This window comes from Pavona decussata, unplaced genomic scaffold (assembly GCF_977016875.1).
Source record: "Pavona decussata unplaced genomic scaffold, jaPavDecu1.1 SCAFFOLD_100, whole genome shotgun sequence".
Lineage (NCBI taxonomy): Eukaryota > Metazoa > Cnidaria > Anthozoa > Scleractinia > Agariciidae > Pavona > Pavona decussata.
Genome location: NW_028145515.1, coordinates 232,764 through 250,041, shown reverse-complemented (window position 1 = coordinate 250,041; position 17,278 = coordinate 232,764). Strand labels below are relative to the sequence as shown.

The 17,278-nt window shown below is 39.7% G+C and overlaps 2 protein-coding genes and 1 pseudogene across 4 annotated transcripts in view; all 3 read left to right on the top strand.

The window, feature by feature from the left end:
• LOC146472173 (uncharacterized) overlaps positions 1–17,278 on the top strand; it is a 241,432-nt gene that overhangs the window by 207,322 nt on the left and 16,832 nt on the right. Inside the window, exon 8 of one of the 2 annotated variants that reach the window (XM_085119566.1) lies at positions 2,038–2,121. The exons of the other annotated variant lie outside the window; for it this stretch is intronic. The gene's annotated coding sequence lies outside the window, so the exon portion shown is untranslated. Of the gene's footprint in view, positions 1–2,037; positions 2,122–17,278 lie in introns of those variants that run through there. 2 annotated transcript variants of the gene reach the window in all.
• LOC146472174 (uncharacterized) overlaps positions 1–17,278 on the top strand; it is an 84,108-nt pseudogene that overhangs the window by 49,998 nt on the left and 16,832 nt on the right. The gene's annotated exons all lie outside the window — the stretch shown is intronic.
• LOC146472176 (uncharacterized) overlaps positions 1–17,278 on the top strand; it is a 128,271-nt gene that overhangs the window by 101,777 nt on the left and 9,216 nt on the right. The gene's annotated exons all lie outside the window — the stretch shown is intronic.

The following is a 17,278-nucleotide window of genomic DNA, read 5'->3' as shown; positions in this document are numbered from 1 at the left end:
AAGGAAATCGGAGAAGTTTGCATGCAGGTTAGTAGGGATTTCAGTAGCAATGAAGGTAAAATCATGCATTGTTTTATTGCCATAAGACTAGATGCGAATTTGAGGACAATCGAGAATATCAGAAATGTAGACAGCTCTCCGGCTTTCTACTTACTTTTCGTGTTCTCAAATAACCGTTGAAGACAGTAAAATGTCCCTGTGTGACCAGAGTGACAGCTATAAATTATTTATGCATTTCACGTAATCTTCTAAGTCGATTACCTCTTTTCTGTTTACAACACAACACACCGAGAGGAAAGTAATTTAAACCAGAGGGATTGGCTGTCACACAAAGAAATTGTGCTGTCCTCGCTTCTCAGTCTGCTGCCCTGTTACGTAAACTTGGCATTAAAATATATGGTTTTATCTGCTTTATACGCTCTATGTTAGAAGTCAGGCCCTAAAAGCAACAACTGAATTAATTTTCGTCTTGTTTGGAAAAAGTGTGAATTGTACTCACTAATAACTAGTGGAAACTAGAATTTATGCGCTTTCAGCTTTGTTACTGTGATCCGTATGTTGACTGAAAGAATTGACTTCTCAGAGAGCAGATTTCTCTTCTGTGACATTTTTAAAAGTGTTTTTGTACACTATCATGCCCGCCCACTTGGAGGGTTATTCCAGAGGACCGTTACACTATTGCTTGATTCAAAATGTGTGCTTGGCTTATTGTCAAAAAGTACACCACAAATATTCAATAGTTTATCAGGGAATTTTTGCTTCGTGTGTTGCTCATTCGGAAAAGAAAGCAACAAGGACAGAGTAGGCCTTTCCACTGAAACTCTGTGAAAGAAAGAAGCTTAGAAGTATCTCAGGTTATCACATGTACGCACTTAAATATGTGAAATGGTGATTGGTTTTGGTGGCTTCAAATAGAGCCATGTTGGTGTCAGATGAGATGGCAATTTGTCTTCTACTTTGCTTTCTTTCTCTGCAGCATGTGTCACTACATGGACGACAGGACACCCAAGCTCACGAAGAGAGAATACGAGATCAGCATGACTCTTGTTACTTTTACCTGGAATCAAAGATTCTGTGAACAGGGACCTTTAGTTCTTAGGACATCATTTTACACTGATCAGTCAAAGGAAGGAGCAATAGTAAAAGGGACGTGAGTGCTTGGCAATGCGAAGGCAAACACGTCCCCCTAATATCAAAAAACAAATTCTGCTATCTTATCCCCATACTTTTCTTATAAAAGTTGTGGGAGAAATATTAAAATATCAAGAAAATTCACCTTGGGTGATCATATCCTTAATTCTCATGACCTCAGGGGTTGAATAAGCATTGATATTACAAAGAGAAATTTGATGCTGATCACTGTTAAGGCTTAAAGGGTTAATCTTAGAATTTCTCCTTAGTAATTTTATAAGAAAAGCATAGGGCCAAGATAGGAGAATTTGTTCTTTGATATTAGGGGTTGAAGGGTTAATCTTTTACCTGTATTCCAGTGGTAAAGCTCCTAATGTCACCATAGCAACGACCATACCTTGTCATATTGTACCAGTTGTTGCTATGGTGACATCATTAGAGGGTCACGGTAATACTGATCAATGTTCAGTATAATTGTTGACAACCTGAAATCGCTGAAACGTGGTTATCCAAGATTAGTCTTTTTCGCTTTTGATTTTGTATAAAAGTTTCCATAGGTTTATAATTGTGTAGGTAATGTTATTTTAATGTTTTTACCATTGAGGGTACCAACGTGAATCACCGTTTTCTCTCGCCACGAAAAGCACACTATCAAATGTGGGTAAGAAGCCCAATTTGATTTTTGTAAAGAAATTTTAAACAAACAGCATGTTGGTCATTTTTTAAAGGTAACTACAACATTTCATCAACAGGCAAAAAAGTCGTGACCATCTTGTGTGACACAGCAAACAGTGCAAGCTGAAAGTTTAGCAGACTAGTTTTTGTATATAATTGATTGAACCTCGCGATTTCATCCAGACTGAAAAGATGTCACCGCCTTGTACAGATTAATAAACAGTGCTACAGGAAAGTACTGCTCGATAACATCAAATGTGGGTAAGAAGCCCAATTTGATTGTTAATTTTGTAAAGAAACAAAAAAAAAATAGAATCAAAGGAAAGTGTTGGATAGGATTTCATGATCAGACTCAAAAGTTTTCGGGATAGAAAAATTAGTGCAGGTGGAAATTTCTGCAAAATAATTTTTGAATATGATTGATTTAACCTCAGGATTTCATCCAGACAGAAAAGATGTCATCATCTTGTACAGATTAAAATAAACAGTACTACAGGAAAGTACTGCTCGATAACATCAAATGTGGGTAAGAAGCCCAATTTGATTGTTAATTTTGTAAAGAAACAATAAAAAAAATAGAATCAATGGAAAGTTATTGGATAGGATTTCATGATCAGACTTAAAAGTTTTCGGGATAGAAAAATTAGTGCAGGTGGAAAGTTCTGCAAAATAATTTTTGAATATGATTGATTTAACCTCAGGATTTCATCCAGACAGAAAAGATGTCATCACCTTGTACAGATTAAAATAAACAGTACTACAGGAAAGTACTGCTCGATAACATCAAATGTGGGTAAGAAGCCCAATTTGATTGTTAATTTTGTAAAGAAACAAAAAAAATAGAATCAAAGGAAAGTTATTGGATAGGATTTCATGATCAGACTTAAAAGTTTTCGGGATAGAAAAATTAGTGCAGGTGGAAAGTTCTGCAAAATAATTTTTGAATATGATTGATTTAACCTCAGGATTTCATCCAGACAGAAAAGATGTCATCATCTTGTACAGATTAAAATAAACAGTACTACAGGAAAGTACTGCTCGATAACATCAAATGTGGGTGAGAAGCCCAATTTGATTGTTAATTTTGTAAAGAAACAAAAAACAAATAGCATCAAAGGAAAGTGTTCGTCACTTTCTGTTAAGGTGGCACTATAGGATTTCATGAACAGACTTAACAAAGTTTTTGGCATAGAAAGATATCTAAAGATTAGTGCAGGTGGAAAGTTCTGCAAAATAGATTTTGAATATGTTTGATTTAACCTCACGATTTCATCTAACCTCAAAAAATGCCACCTCCTTGTACAGCGTAATAAACAGTGCTGAAAGAAAATACTGCTCAGTAGCTTTCATTTGAACGCTGACGTCAAACCAACACGTTGGTACTAATGTACCGCACGAACGGTAACGGTTGAACGTACAGCTCGGTAGGTTTTGACCTTGAATGGTTATGGGTAAGGTTAGGATCCATGGACTGAAAACTTGGAACCACATTGACATGACATAAGGAGTGAAAGGCTTGATTAAATTCATTCACTTGAATTCTGGCTTGTTTTCAGTTTGTAGATGGTCTTAGCTATAACCTTCATGTAAGCAAAATCTATGTAAATGCTTACCAATTTATGTAGCAATGTACCACCCCTTATTGTATTCATAGTAAATTTATGGTTTGGTAAAGAATGGCTTTCTCGTGCGTCATTTGCAAGGAACATTTCAAAAAGAGACTTGCTGAGATTAGTGTAGCAGCGTGGTGCAAATATTTTTTGATTTATTCAAAACAATGTGTAAATTTGTACCTTGTAGTTGTAGAAGAAATATACTTTCGCTGTTGAGCGAAAACACTGAGTTTATTATTCTTACCATTTTACGGAATGGGGTTGTATGAACTGGCGGTTTCAGGTGTCCCTTTTTGTTACTACGCATATATTTTACGCACCGAATGGTCCAAGAAACAAGGTTTTCGGCGGTGCCTAATGCTGAAGTATTTTTGCGCGTGTTAGACTATCCTTATTATGGGAAATTCACGCTTCATGAAATGAACGCGAATTTTAAAAATTCACTTTAATTAACTTACGTTAATTTATGTGGAGCGTTAATTTCCGCGACCTTAGTTTACATTATTTTCGCCCCAAATTCTCGCTACACTCCAGAAAGCAAAAAACTTTGTTTTATCAGGGTGGTGATACGGCGGAACCATGGACGCTGAAGAACGCTCTTAGTGGTCAGGGGCCCGTTTCTCGAAAGTCCCGGTAACTTACCGGGCCCGATAAGTATATTTTTAAATGTTTTTTTGCCGATTACACAGTGATTCCAGACATGGTACTTGGCCAATGTTTTCATAGAATTATACGATTTGAAAATTTAGTATTCAAAGCTAACAAAAATCGACTTCTGCTAAAAAACGTTTATCACCAAAAACACTTATCGGGCCCGGTAAGTTACCGGGACTTGAGAGAAACGGGGCCCAGATTCCTTTGCTACGTTTAGGGACATTTCCAGGAACATTGTTGCACTTCAGATTTTTACACTTAGTGTTAAAATAAGTTTGTTCCTGTTGTCTGAACCAATTCTGTTTCTGGTGTAAGTCGCGTTAATTTCCCTCACTTTGAATTTTTAGCATCTCTTTCGCGTTAATTTTTTTTTATTGGGAGGTATTTTCCCTTCAATTCGCGTTAACTAATACCTTACTTAACACAAGCGTTAATTTCCTATATTAAGGTTATTTGTTGGACTATGTGGGAAAAGAGATCATGGAAAGTGTTACTGTGTTACTCGAAACCAAAAAGAAAATTTGCGATGACCATGAATTTTTAGAAATTGGTTTCAATTTGGACAAAAATGGCATAGATTGTTTCTTATTCTCAAACAATATTGCACCAGGAGCCCATCGACTCGCTCCAATGTTATGATTTTTGCTACTTTTTCTTTTGTCGCTGAAAAAGTGTAGAAGGTATTCCACTCTAACGGCTCGTCCAAGAGGAGCATCCCCAGCTACTCTAAAATTTCCTGGGTACACCCCCTCCCTCTCCAGGAACTTTGAAATATCTCTTTCCGACAAAGCTTGGAAAATGTTTATTGGGAGCTTAGCATTATCTCTCTCCATGCACGTTGTTGTTGAAAGAAATGGGCTCTCTACATATTAAAGCAATTTTACCAGCGAAAATTTTGGCCGCCAAGCACCATGCGACATGCACCATTTGCAATGTGTTTCATGGTTTGCCAAGAGGACAAAAGAGCGAATAACAGAACAATGTTCCCAGCCCTAAAAAAACAATGCAGCTGCATCCAGGTTATAAGGGTCCAGTGAAAAAAGAGCTTTTGAAAGGTGCAAAGGTAACTCACTCGTCCTCTTCCCCCCTAGTGAGGCATAAAGTCGCAACCATCCCCTGCTATCTCTCCCCGGGGGACTTCCCTATATAAACTGTGCTGCCAAAGGGTGCGGTTTTTGAACCGTTTGGTCTGAAGTAGGGCATAAATTTTGACCAGTTTGGTTTGAAAGTCTGAAAACGGGTAGAGTGCTATGAATTTTAGTGTCAGGTTGAAAAAAGATATTGAAAAATTACAGTAGGATCAGCGTTTGGAGAACACCGCTGACACCCCCCCTCCCTCCCACTCCATACCTCTCCCCGGGCATTTCTCGTGATCTTTTGCTATCTTCGCACTTGTCATCGGCTTCCCTGAGGGGGGACCCTGGGTCTTATCTGGGGGAACTGAGGTCTTTTGGGGGACTTTGCAATAAATGCAAGTGATTGAGGTGGGTGGGGGAAATGTGGGGACCAGGATTTATGACGACCCAACCTGTGGGATAAATATGGAGAGTTTGCATCTCAACCAGCGAGAGGAAATTGAGAACAAGTTTTCTTTTCGTCGATACATAAAGTTTGGCGGTGAATAACGAGCAGGTGTGTGTTAAAATCCATTGTTATTTCTTGCATGAAATAGACCGTACAAGCTGGACCAATTAGAATTATCCCGAAGTAGTGGAAGTAACTGGATCTTATATTTTCAAGTAACGTCTTGGACTCTAAATGAGTGTTTGTCTTCCCCACCGGGTGGGTGCTTTGCTAGAAAAAAAAAACAACAACAATCGTCGCAGGTGGCGAAATACAGGGACTTTGAAATGCACAATTACAAAATCCTTGCCTTTCCCGGGGATTCACCAGCCTTGGGAAAGCCGATGACAGGTGCATAAGGCTCGGATCTCTGGGTTCAGATTCAACGGCTTCAGTTTCTTTTCTTTTTTTTTTTTTCTCTCTCTCGGGTTGTCCACCGTAGTGTTTTTTGCGGTATGCGTTACCAGGGTATTCTTAGACGATGAGAAGTCCAAAGACTAGCTATATACTGCAAAGCTGACACAACGTAATATATTTTAAAACAATATTTCGGCCGGCCAAACCAGCCTTCTTCAGGTTTAGATGGCCGAGCCATCTGAATATGGGAATTCACTTATTCCAATGATGTTTAGCCTGTGTACAGCCGCCCCCTACCCTCACAAATAAATTAAAGATGGCGGCCAGTGGTGAATCGGCTTCTGATTGGATGAACACAAATGAATGTGACCTCTAAGTCGTTGAAATACAGACCAGTTGATAGTTGTATGAAGACATGACTCGGGTATTCAAGGGAAGCCGAGTACCGCCGAGAAAAATTATCTGAGTCCTGCAGCTATTGCATTTAATTGAACCTTACACCCATATCCTGAGTCAAAACTAAAATGGTTTGAACTCATAAACATTTTTGCATATTTTTTTTAATTAAAGTTCTCAACTTTTTCATGGTTGGAAATGCTGTAATAATTTTGTCGTCTTCAATACTAAAAATAACAGTTACGTAGTAACATGGAGTTTTCCTGAGGGAAGGGGGTAGCTGTACACAGGTTAAATGTTGTTAAGCTGTTACTTTTCATCTCGCCAATAACCTGTTTCGTTCATGGTGCGCACATTCCATGCTTTGCTTTGGACCCCAGGAAACTGTCACTCACACTTCTAGCGTCCCTGAGAAGGCTTTGGCCAGTAGTAGTCATCCTGTCGGTTGGTCGGTTACAAGTTAAGTTGACAAGGTCTGTGCTTGAAGCCTGATTGTAACGATTTCCGTATAACAGAGCTCTTACATAAAGTAGAGTAGTTGACCCCATGCCCAACGCCAAACCCTCGAGATCCAGCGACTGTCTTTTGTCTGGTCTCTTCCCCAAAGCCTGTCCGGCCTTGTTGGACCTGTCATGAACTTGAACCGCCGTCGGCATAGCTCTTCATCAAGCAACAGCCCAGGTCAGGAGCCAATGACCAGCAGACTCTGTCTCTACTGTATTATTATTCATCGATTCAACACTTTCCCGCGTAAAGCTTATTTGTAAAACCGCTTTTCCCTCCAAATGGATGACGTATGACAACTGAATTGTCATTTCTGTTCTTTTGACTGGATATTTGGAATGTGGGTGGTCCAATGGTCCCCTGGAGACTGGTCTATTAATGCATCTACACGGAAAAGGGCAGACTTAGTATGAGAGATGGAGGCTCCAGGTCACAGCCTCCTGCCCCTAGAGAGAAAAAACAAATACAAAAGCAATCGACTCATAAACGCTAGAGATCAAGAGAGTAGGGCCATAATGTAGCCTAAGCAGCAAGCGTTTCCGTTTGTGTATTTTCGCTGTTTGACCGCGCGGAAACTGGGACGAGAGGGAAAACAATGGAGAAGGGGGGAGGGGAGAGGAGAGGAAGAATCCTTCCTCTCTCCTCCTTTTTTTTTTTTTTTTTTTTTGCTTTTGCCTTATTTCGCGCGCATCCAATTACGGAAAGGTTTTTTAGTACAGAAAACTCCATGGAAACTTTTGTTTCGCAGGTTAGGCCGGTTCTTCAAAGAGCCAGTGGATAAATCAGATGAGGCAGCAGCAGATGAAATTTTCTCCAACCCACTGATACATTTTATCCGCTGGATAGAATTATACGCTCTTTGAATAACTGTGGCCTGGTTGGGTGTCCTTGATTTTGGACTTATTGGCCTTACTTCGCGCGCAACCAAATTACGGAAAGGCTTTTTGGCGCAGAAAATTCCATGGAAACTCTTTCTTCGCAGGCTAGGCCTTGATGAGACTGGGGATTGTGTCATTCTGGCCCCGGTTGTTCAAAGAGCGGATAATTCTATCCAGTGGATAAATCGCTACCTATCAGGATCCAGCAAATAAAATTTTCTCCAACCCATGGATACATTTTACGAAATATTAATGGCAGACTGATCCCAACGGCGGAGGTGACGAGCTTGAGAGAACAAACAACAAAAGCTAGAATAACTGAAATATATTTGTTTTTTAAAAAAACAAATTTTTTTGCCCGATATTTCGGTTTGCAATACAAACCTTCCTCGGGGGCTGAACGAAAAAGAAAAGTGAGAAACATAAAAGGATCGTTACAAAGAAGATTTGAAATATAAAATGCGTGACAATGATTGGTTGTTTAGGACTAAGTCACAAGTGTGAGACATGTCATTGGCGTGTTTCGTCACGTCTATTTATACCAAGAGGGTGCAATGTTTCAGCTTTGTTGATTAAATGAGCTTCACGAGCGTTTCTAACTGAGTCACGTTTGCTGCGTATAAGTTCAAGCGGGATTAGTTGGACGTCGTTGATTGAGTGGCCAGGTTGGTTGAAATGGAATAGGGTTGAGTAGTTGATGGTGATTCAGGATAGATCTGCGATGCTCCCCGAAACGTTCATTAAGTTTGCGCTTTGTCTCCCCAATGTATTGGGAGTGGCACTTCTTACATTGAATTAAATAGATTAGGTTTTTGGAATTGCAAGATATGTAGTCAGTAATTTTGCGTGATTCGTTAGTGTTGAAAAAAGTGCAGTTCGTTTGACCCTCTTGGAGAAATGAGCAAGTTAGGCATAGTGGGTGGTTGCATTTATGAATTCCAGCGGGTTGTTGATTGGAGGGCTTGTTTTGAGGTAGCTCGGAATGGACCAGGAGATCACGTAGACTTGCGTTACGTTTGTAGGCGATAACTGGTGGATGAGGGAAAACTTGTTTGCAGTTGGCGGAGGACTGGAGGATGTTGATATGTTTTTTTCACAATAGATGAGATTTTGGGAAGAGCAGGATTGAAGGATATGACGAAGGGTGTTCTGTCTGTTTTTGTGGCTTTCTGTTCTTGTGGCTGTAGTGTTGCGTGACGTGGGATGGCTCGTACGTGATTTGCATTTTTTTGTAGGGAATAGCTGCTATAACCACGTTGGACCAGGTGCTTGATGAGTTCTTCGCTTCGTTTATCAAAGAAAGCGTCAGTAGAGCATATGCGACGGATTCGCAGGAAAAGGCTGAATGGAATAGTTTGTTTAGTGTGGTTCGGGTGGCATGAAGTTTTGAGGAGGTATTGATGCTTGTCTGTGGGTTTTGTGTGGAGATCTGTTTGGATGTGGTTGTTGCTGAGGTGGACTTGGACATCTAGGAAAGGGAGTGTCTGATGAGAGGAATTTGAGTATTCATGGGTAAATTTGATACTCGCGTGAATAGAGTTTAAGTATCTGATGAAATCTTTAAGGTGTTCCTCTCCTTCTGTCCATATCATAAAGACATCATCGATGAACCTCCACCAAACGAACAGGTTGAGAGGAGCGTTTTCAATGGCGTGTTGTTCAAATTTACCCATGAATAGATTAGCGTATGAAGGTGCCATGCGGGTTCCCATAGCTGTCCCGTGTACTTGTAAATAGTTATCGTTGTTGAACGAAAAGTTGTTCATTGTAAGAATCATTCTTACGAGATCACATATACTTTCAGCAGGAAGGGATTTGTTTTGAAGAGTGTTTAGAAAATGGCGGCAGGCTTCGATGCCTTCGTTATGAGGAATGTTAGTATACAATGAGGAAACATCCAGGGTGACAAGGAGGGCGTTTTCCGATAGAGGTCCCAGTTTCTCGAGTTGAAGAAGAAAGTGTGTAGTATCTTTTATGAATGAAGGAAGATTCTGAACAAGGGGCTTTAGGTGGTAATCGACGAACTCGGAAATGCGTTCAGTAGGGTGGCCATTGCTGGATATGATGGGTCGGCCAGGGTTGCCTTGTTTGTGGATTTTAGGAAGAATGTAGAAACGACCAGTCTTGGGATCAGAGTTGGATGAGAGGTATTTAAATGTCTCATAGTCAATGAGATCATTTTTGTGTAAACGGGTAGTGTATTCTTTGACGCGTTCGTGTATTTTGCTTGTAAAGTCTGAAGATTGTTTTTGATAATATTTAGTGTCATTGAGCTGTCTGCGGCATTCATCAACATACCAGGAGTAGTCCATTATAACAGTTCCAGAGCCCTTATCAGCTGGTTTGATGACTATATCTGAACGTTTCCTGAGTTTTGTGAGAGCTTTGCGTTCTTCCATAGAGAGATTGTTGTGGATAGTGGCTGGTTTTGAGGTCATGATCTCATTTTCGACTGCATTGATAAAAGTGTCAAGGGCTATGTCTCTTCCATTAGAAGGAGTCCATGATCCCTTGCATCTGAAGCGCTTGACTTCATGATCAGATGAAAGATTTGGATCAGTTAGGTGTTGTTGTTGTTTTTGTTGAAAGAATTCTTTTAGTCGTAAACGTCCTGCAAAATCGTTGATATCTGCTTGTATTTCTGACCAGTTGACACTTTTGGGGGTGGGGACGAAGGTCAGTCCTCGTGATAATAGTTTGGTCTCAGAGTTTGAAAGTCGTACAGTAGAAAGGTTGATCACTGTTTCCTTGTCTTGTAGTGGTTGTGATATGTTATTGTTTTGGGAGCGGGTTCTGCGATTTTTTTTGTGTTGGTTGTCGTTTGTTGGTGTTCTAGGAGTGGAGTTGGCTGTATTTCTGTTGGGAGGATCGGAAGGAGCAGTGATGACATTGCGTACAGGGTTGGTATTTTCAGCATCAGTTTGTTCCGCATTATTCATCGATGTTGGGTTATTTTCTGCAGGTTGATTAGATGCATCGTTCTTAATGTCAGTTGGAGGCATACGTTTTAATTTCTCAGTGCGGAGTGAATTTAGATTGTTGCTGAGGTTGAATGCAATATTTTCAATGAGAGTAGTTAAGATGGTGTACGTTGAATGATTATTAACGGAGGTTCGCAGGTCTTCCAGCTGATTGCTTAAAAGCGTTGTTAACAGTTTAATGTGATTGTGGGTTTCTTCCAACAGGAGCTGGAGTTGTTTTCTGGCGAGGTTGTTGAGGTTTTCATTCCATTTTCTCCAGAAGAGGGGGTTGTCTGAGTGGATGGCTGGGGTGCATTTAGGAAGTAAGCCTTTCGGAATCAAATCCTTCGTTGCGTAGATTGTGAAGTTAGTGTGGTGACTTTCATAACGCACAAGTTTCAGTTTGGTTCGTTTGGCTTTATTAAAGAACTCTTTGGTAGAAGGAGGAAGGTCAGAGATACGTTGGGGCCCAGGATTAGATTCGACGTCCATGTAAGAAGTGCCACTCCCAATACATTGGGGAGACAAAGCGCAAACTTAATGAACGTTTCGGGGAGCATCGCAGATCTATCCTGAATCACCATCAACTACTCAACCCTACTCCTGTCTCGCTACATTTCAACCAACCTGGCCACTCAATCAACGACGTCCAACTAATCCCGCTTGAACTTATACGCAGCAAACGTGACTCAGTTAGAAAGGCTCGTGAAGCTCATTTAATCAACAAAGCTAAAACATTGCACCCTCTTGGTATAAATAGACGTGACGAAACACGCCAATGACATGTCTCACACTTGTAACTTAGTCCTAAACAACCAATCATTGTCACGCATTTTATATTTTAAATCTTCTTTGTAACGATCCTTTTATGTTTCTCACTTTTCTTTTTCGTTCAGCCCCCGAGGAAGGTTTGTATTGCAAACCGAAAAATCGGGCAAAAAAATTTGTTTTTTTAAAAAACAAATATATTTCAGTTATTCTAGCTTTTGTTGTTTGTTCTCTCAAGCTCGTCACCTCCGCCGTTGGGATCAGTCTGCCGTTAATATTTTGTATTTGAGGTAATTTGCTGATCCAGGTCTACAAGTGATCCGGCACCACTCATTGGTTTGTCGCTGTGGAATTGCAGATTTTATTGTATACATTTTACGCTCTGGAAAGCGATTTATCCACTGGATAGAGTCAGCCACTCTTTCAACAACTGAGGCCTGGTTGGGTGTTTTTGATTTTGGACTTTTTTTGTTTAATTTTTTGTTGTTGTATTTTTCTCTTTCGATGCCCTCAAAAATCCATTTACTTGTCCTTAACCCTTGATTCCTTGTCCAGCGTTGATCTCTTTCCCTCCGCTTTTCATGACAAACCATCTGACACAATTTGACCAATCAAATAACCTCTTTACCATATTTGGATGCAACGCGGAAGTTAAGGGAGTAGTAGGACCAAATAGAGCTCTTCATCAGGGTGTAGTTTTAAATTGTTTTGTATCTTTTTTCTTTGAAAAATCGCGTTTTCTTATCTGTTATCACTCGAGTAACCATGGGATGACTTCATCGGGTCTCAAGAGTCTCTGCTGGGAATAGCGTGATAATTCAAGTTCTGTCTACCACCGTCATACTAACCCTCTTCCACAAACAGCGAGCATAAATGTCGGAATATGTACACACTTCTCATCCAAAATCTGGCGCCGTAAGCAAACGCGCGTAATTTTGTGAGACGGATCGCGTGACAATCTGCATGTAAGAAGCTAAATAAATTTGATTTATTTTTGTTCGCTGGCTATCAATGACACTGTAGTTAACTGAAGGATAGCACCGACGATCGATAGTGAAAACAGCCAAGTTAAGCTTAAACGTGTGGGGAATTTTCCTAGTTGCCCTGTCCCTAATTCCCAGTGACACTGAAGACTCACAAGTATCATTTGATCACGATCTGTATTTCTCTTTCGATCAACTAAACCTAGATTGCACAACAACTCATCTGTCACTAAAACTCACGCGTACCGGAAAAGGTTTGATTACAAGTTATTTTGAGTCCTTCTGGAATGTTCTAGAATGTTCTATGTAAAGAATGAACCCTATGCATCGCCCTATTAACAAGATGCCTGCTATACTGGCATTACGCATGATGCTGGGGCTGATTCATTTATTCCAACTGTATGCTTCGCCGATTGATAAAACTATCCTTGCTAATGGAATAGTTTGAGTCACGATGATCGCGTTACGTTGTTTCCCTTGTGTTAAGACTATCAGCGGAAATTTGTGAAATTCCATTACGATAACGTAAGCTTCTTAATGACCTCTTTTCAGTCTCGCGTCGTGGTCTAAGACTGTCAAACAAAGCACGATTCCTTCGCCAGGAACTCACCAATTTCCACCGTTTTAAATGTCGGGTGCTTCTTAGAAGTTATTCTTTCGATTTACCGCTTCAAAATGGTGAAATTTCCGTTTCAAAACGGCACACTTGAGTCCACAACATGTTAACAATATGGCGCGACAATTTAATCCGTCTTTAATAAATATATCAAATGATGCGTTGACGTCACGCAGGTAGGGGTGAGATGGTCCCCTCCCTCGCGATATAAGCGACAAGAATGGATTTTGATTGGCCTGCTGTTGTTGAAGACAATCAGAACAATACATCCCGAGTAGGAGAGGGGAGAGTTAAATGAATAAATTAATGTACCAATTTGTGGCTACGACGAAGGAAAAAAAAAAAAAAAAGAAATCGACCCGTTTTTAGACACGGTATGCCCCCTCAGGGCATCCCGCGTAATAACTTAATCAACAACATTTAATCAACACGAAAATCAGATAATAGCTTAAAGATGACAAAACAAACAAAGTCCTAATGTCCGGTTAACGTTCTCCACAGAAAGTTTCAAAATTTAAGACTTACAATTTTGCTTGTGCGAATTTTAGAGGAAAAAGTTTGATTTATGTCATCATATTAAGCTCACGTTGTGGTATTACCCTATTTGTTTGTTTATTATTTTGTTACCTTAATCTCTCAGATCCAATGGCAAAATAATAAATATAAAACAACCGTGAGTTCAGTGGGAATTTTTGCTATGCAATAATTTATCCCCCAGTCTAGAGGATACTAAAACTGGATTTGTTGTCTGATTTTCTCTGTTCATCTTGAATCATGATCAGCCAGCAAATTGCTCACTTATAAATAAACCCCTGATTTCCAGTTTGCAACTGAGTTTCTTGTTTGCAAATGGGATACATGTATTAGGTGAAGAGATATTTCTGAGCTGATTTTGCAGTAGGTGGCTACAGAAATTGAGCACATTTTGAGACTTTCCACGCTAAAGGAATATGCTAGTCATTAACAAGACGTCAGTTACGGTTCATCACAAGAAAGTAAGCCTAGAGAATGCTATGCAAGAGAAAGGAGGGCTTTTCTTTATAATTAGACATGACATGGACATCTGAGTGAAATAAAACGACCTGTGATTCGACAAAACAGGTGTGACATTTGGCAATTATTAACAACGCAAACGCAACTTAAATCTCACCCAAAGTCTGGTCTTTAGCGCTAGCGCTGAAGTCTAGCTTTCTACAACAGAATCGGCTTAATGGGAGGAAGACAGCATTTTAAATTAATTTTTTGTCTTCATTCTAGATTCATGCTGCAACGGTCGAAAATCTGGAAATTAATTTTGAAACTTGCGAGCTGAAATCCCATGCAAAATACCACTTCAGGGGTCAATTCAATAAAGAAATTACATTTGTAGTTTTTACACGTGTAATTTACACGTGTAAAGTCTGACTTGTAAATACAAGGATTCAATAAAAGAATTTTCCACACTGGAATTTACACGTGTATCCCTAGTCAGAATACAAGTGTAAATTACAATTGTAGCCTTACAATTGTTAACTCCGTTTGAATACACGTGTATTTTTTCGAAAATCTAAATATCTTATCTGTCGCTTCAATATATATGCGGTTCTCCTTCCTTCGTTCTCAGTTATATATTCTTGAGACCATTGTTGAGCATGTTATCCAAGCAACAAAAGTTAATTTTAGCCCAGCTTGTGAGGGATCACAAAATGATAGTTTTAGCACCATTTTCGTCGACAGAGACGAAGACGGCAACGCGTCAGTGAAGTGCAAGTTTCTACCGCTGAAACTGGCAATGGCAGGGGCTGCTCACCAAAAATGCTACCCAAGCAGGCAGTCATAAAAACAAAAGGCCAAGAAAAATCAGACGTGAGGCTCTACCATCAGTTAGAAAGGCCAAGGGGATATCATCAACTGCACATAACAAGGCAGCAGATCTAGAAGACGACAGACTGCGCCTTAGAAAAAGAAAACTCCAACTGGAAAATATCGAGCTGAGATTGGATATAAAAAGGCTCAGAGAAGATCTTGACAATTAAATAATTTTTTTTAACAGAGTCCATGGCATTTAACAAGACGATATCAGTAATCGTTTGGACAGTTGCTGAACTTATTACATTTATATATATTATAATACTTTGAATATTATCAAATTACTTTGAATATTGAGTGGAAAAACTGTAAATTGCAACCTTTGAAAGGTTTTTGCAGTTATCTTTAAAATAAGACCATGGCTGCCAATTAAACTAGCATAATTGTGACCTACAGTTTCTTTTTCTTTTCCTAGTAGGGTAGATGTGCACTTTTTGCAAAATACATGTAATGAATATCGACACTGAGTAACAAATGACATGTTAATTTGGCCCTTCCAAAAAATATGGCGTATTTCATCGTGGACGGTTCTCTTTTAATGATATTGAAACAGTTTAAGTTTTAAACTGTCATTGGTATTATTTTTCGCACTCATAGGAAGTGCTGCAGCAACTGCTGTTGTCTGTCCTCTTGTTCCTCTGTTGTCAATATCTAGCTCATTGTCGTCAATGTCGAGATCTGCATCGTCAAGAGGATCATCACCGTTATCACTAAACAGAATGCAGAGATTGTGTAGTATAACAGCACACTTGATAAGCTCGGCAGCTCTTTTCATGTTTCTCACTCTCATTCCCTTCTGTAGAGCATAGAACCTTTTCTTAAGAACGCCATAGAACGCGATGAATGATATTCCATACTGTTGATGTGGAGATACCACGACAAGAGTGCATTACATGATAGAAGGAATTTTTACAAGGATGTGGAGAAAGTTACTGTCTTGCCGTTAGTGTTCGGTTACATCTCATTCTGTTCCAAACGCGGGACTATTAATTCCAAAAGATGGCCGAAGGCGTCGACAGGGAGACGAAACTTCTCTCGAAATTCCCTTGGATTTTTGGACCTCAAACAGCCGTCTTTCCTCAAACTTCCTAGGTCGACGGAGTATCTGACGTCTCAGGAGCTCGCTGAGTTCCTTTTCTCTCGAAGAAGACCTGTTTTTATACTACAATTTGTTTTTACTGAAGTCTTACTCAGTGTGTTTACAAGTGACATGCGACTTGTATTTTGAACTTGTGATTTACAAGTTGGACTCTTGTAAAAATACAAGTCGGACTTTTGTAAAAGTTTTATTAAATTGGATTCTTATCATATTTTACACGTGTAGCGCTACACCTGTGATTACAAGTCGGACATTTGTAATCTGGACTTGTAACGATTTTTATTAAACTCGTCTCCGGCTGCGCTTGTAAATACAATGGTCAGACTTGTAGATTACAAGTGTAAAAGTTTTATTGAATTGACCCCAGAAGTGGTCTAAGCAATTCGATTATTTTTCGCCCTTATAACTGTAGCAATGTTAGGCTAGTGTCAATTATTGATCACTAGCCTAACATCACTACAGTTATAAGGGCGAAAAATAATTGAATTGCTTTTCAAACTCACGCCTTTCGAAGAGAAAATCCTTGCCAATTCTTGCGTGTGTTTCGCCATTTTACGTTAAGTCCCTAATGTTGACAAAAAAATTTGAACGAAGAAAATCATACAATACCCTGCAAGCAGAGGCCTCTCGCTCTTCCTAGATAAGTCTTATCTAGGAAAATCGAAGGGCCTCGTAAGAAGATCTGCTCACAGGTAAATCATACAGCCATTTTCAGCAAGAAAAATACTAAGCCCTTGGCTGGGTCAAAAATTCCAGATAATTTGACGCTGCCCGACTAGAAATCATCCCTGAGACCTACTTTCTAAGTACTGCCAAAGACTGTTACCTCTTCAAGCAAAGCTCACAATATGCAACCCTTATTCTCTGCCTGAGTAACTGAAAATTACCTGTTTAGCTGAAAAGAGAACTAGCTAGGGAGCATATTAGACAAGGCCGGAGCCTGCAGGAAAAATCTGCTTCAGGAAGCCAAACAAAACGCTAGTTCTAATGAATTTGTTCTGAGCACAGAGTGTGCCAAATTCAAAGCGCAATCGTTGCACTTGGTTTATAGACATTTGAGAGAGAATGGGGCTGACTGTGAGTGCCATATACAAGCACGAGGAGGGAAGCGGGGGGGGGGGGGGGGGAGAAAAAGAATACCCTTGTAATCTATACATTACTAATTGATGTGAAATTCAATTGGAAATGCTAAAAACAAAAAAGAAAAAGAAATATCTTAGGAAAAGTTAACCA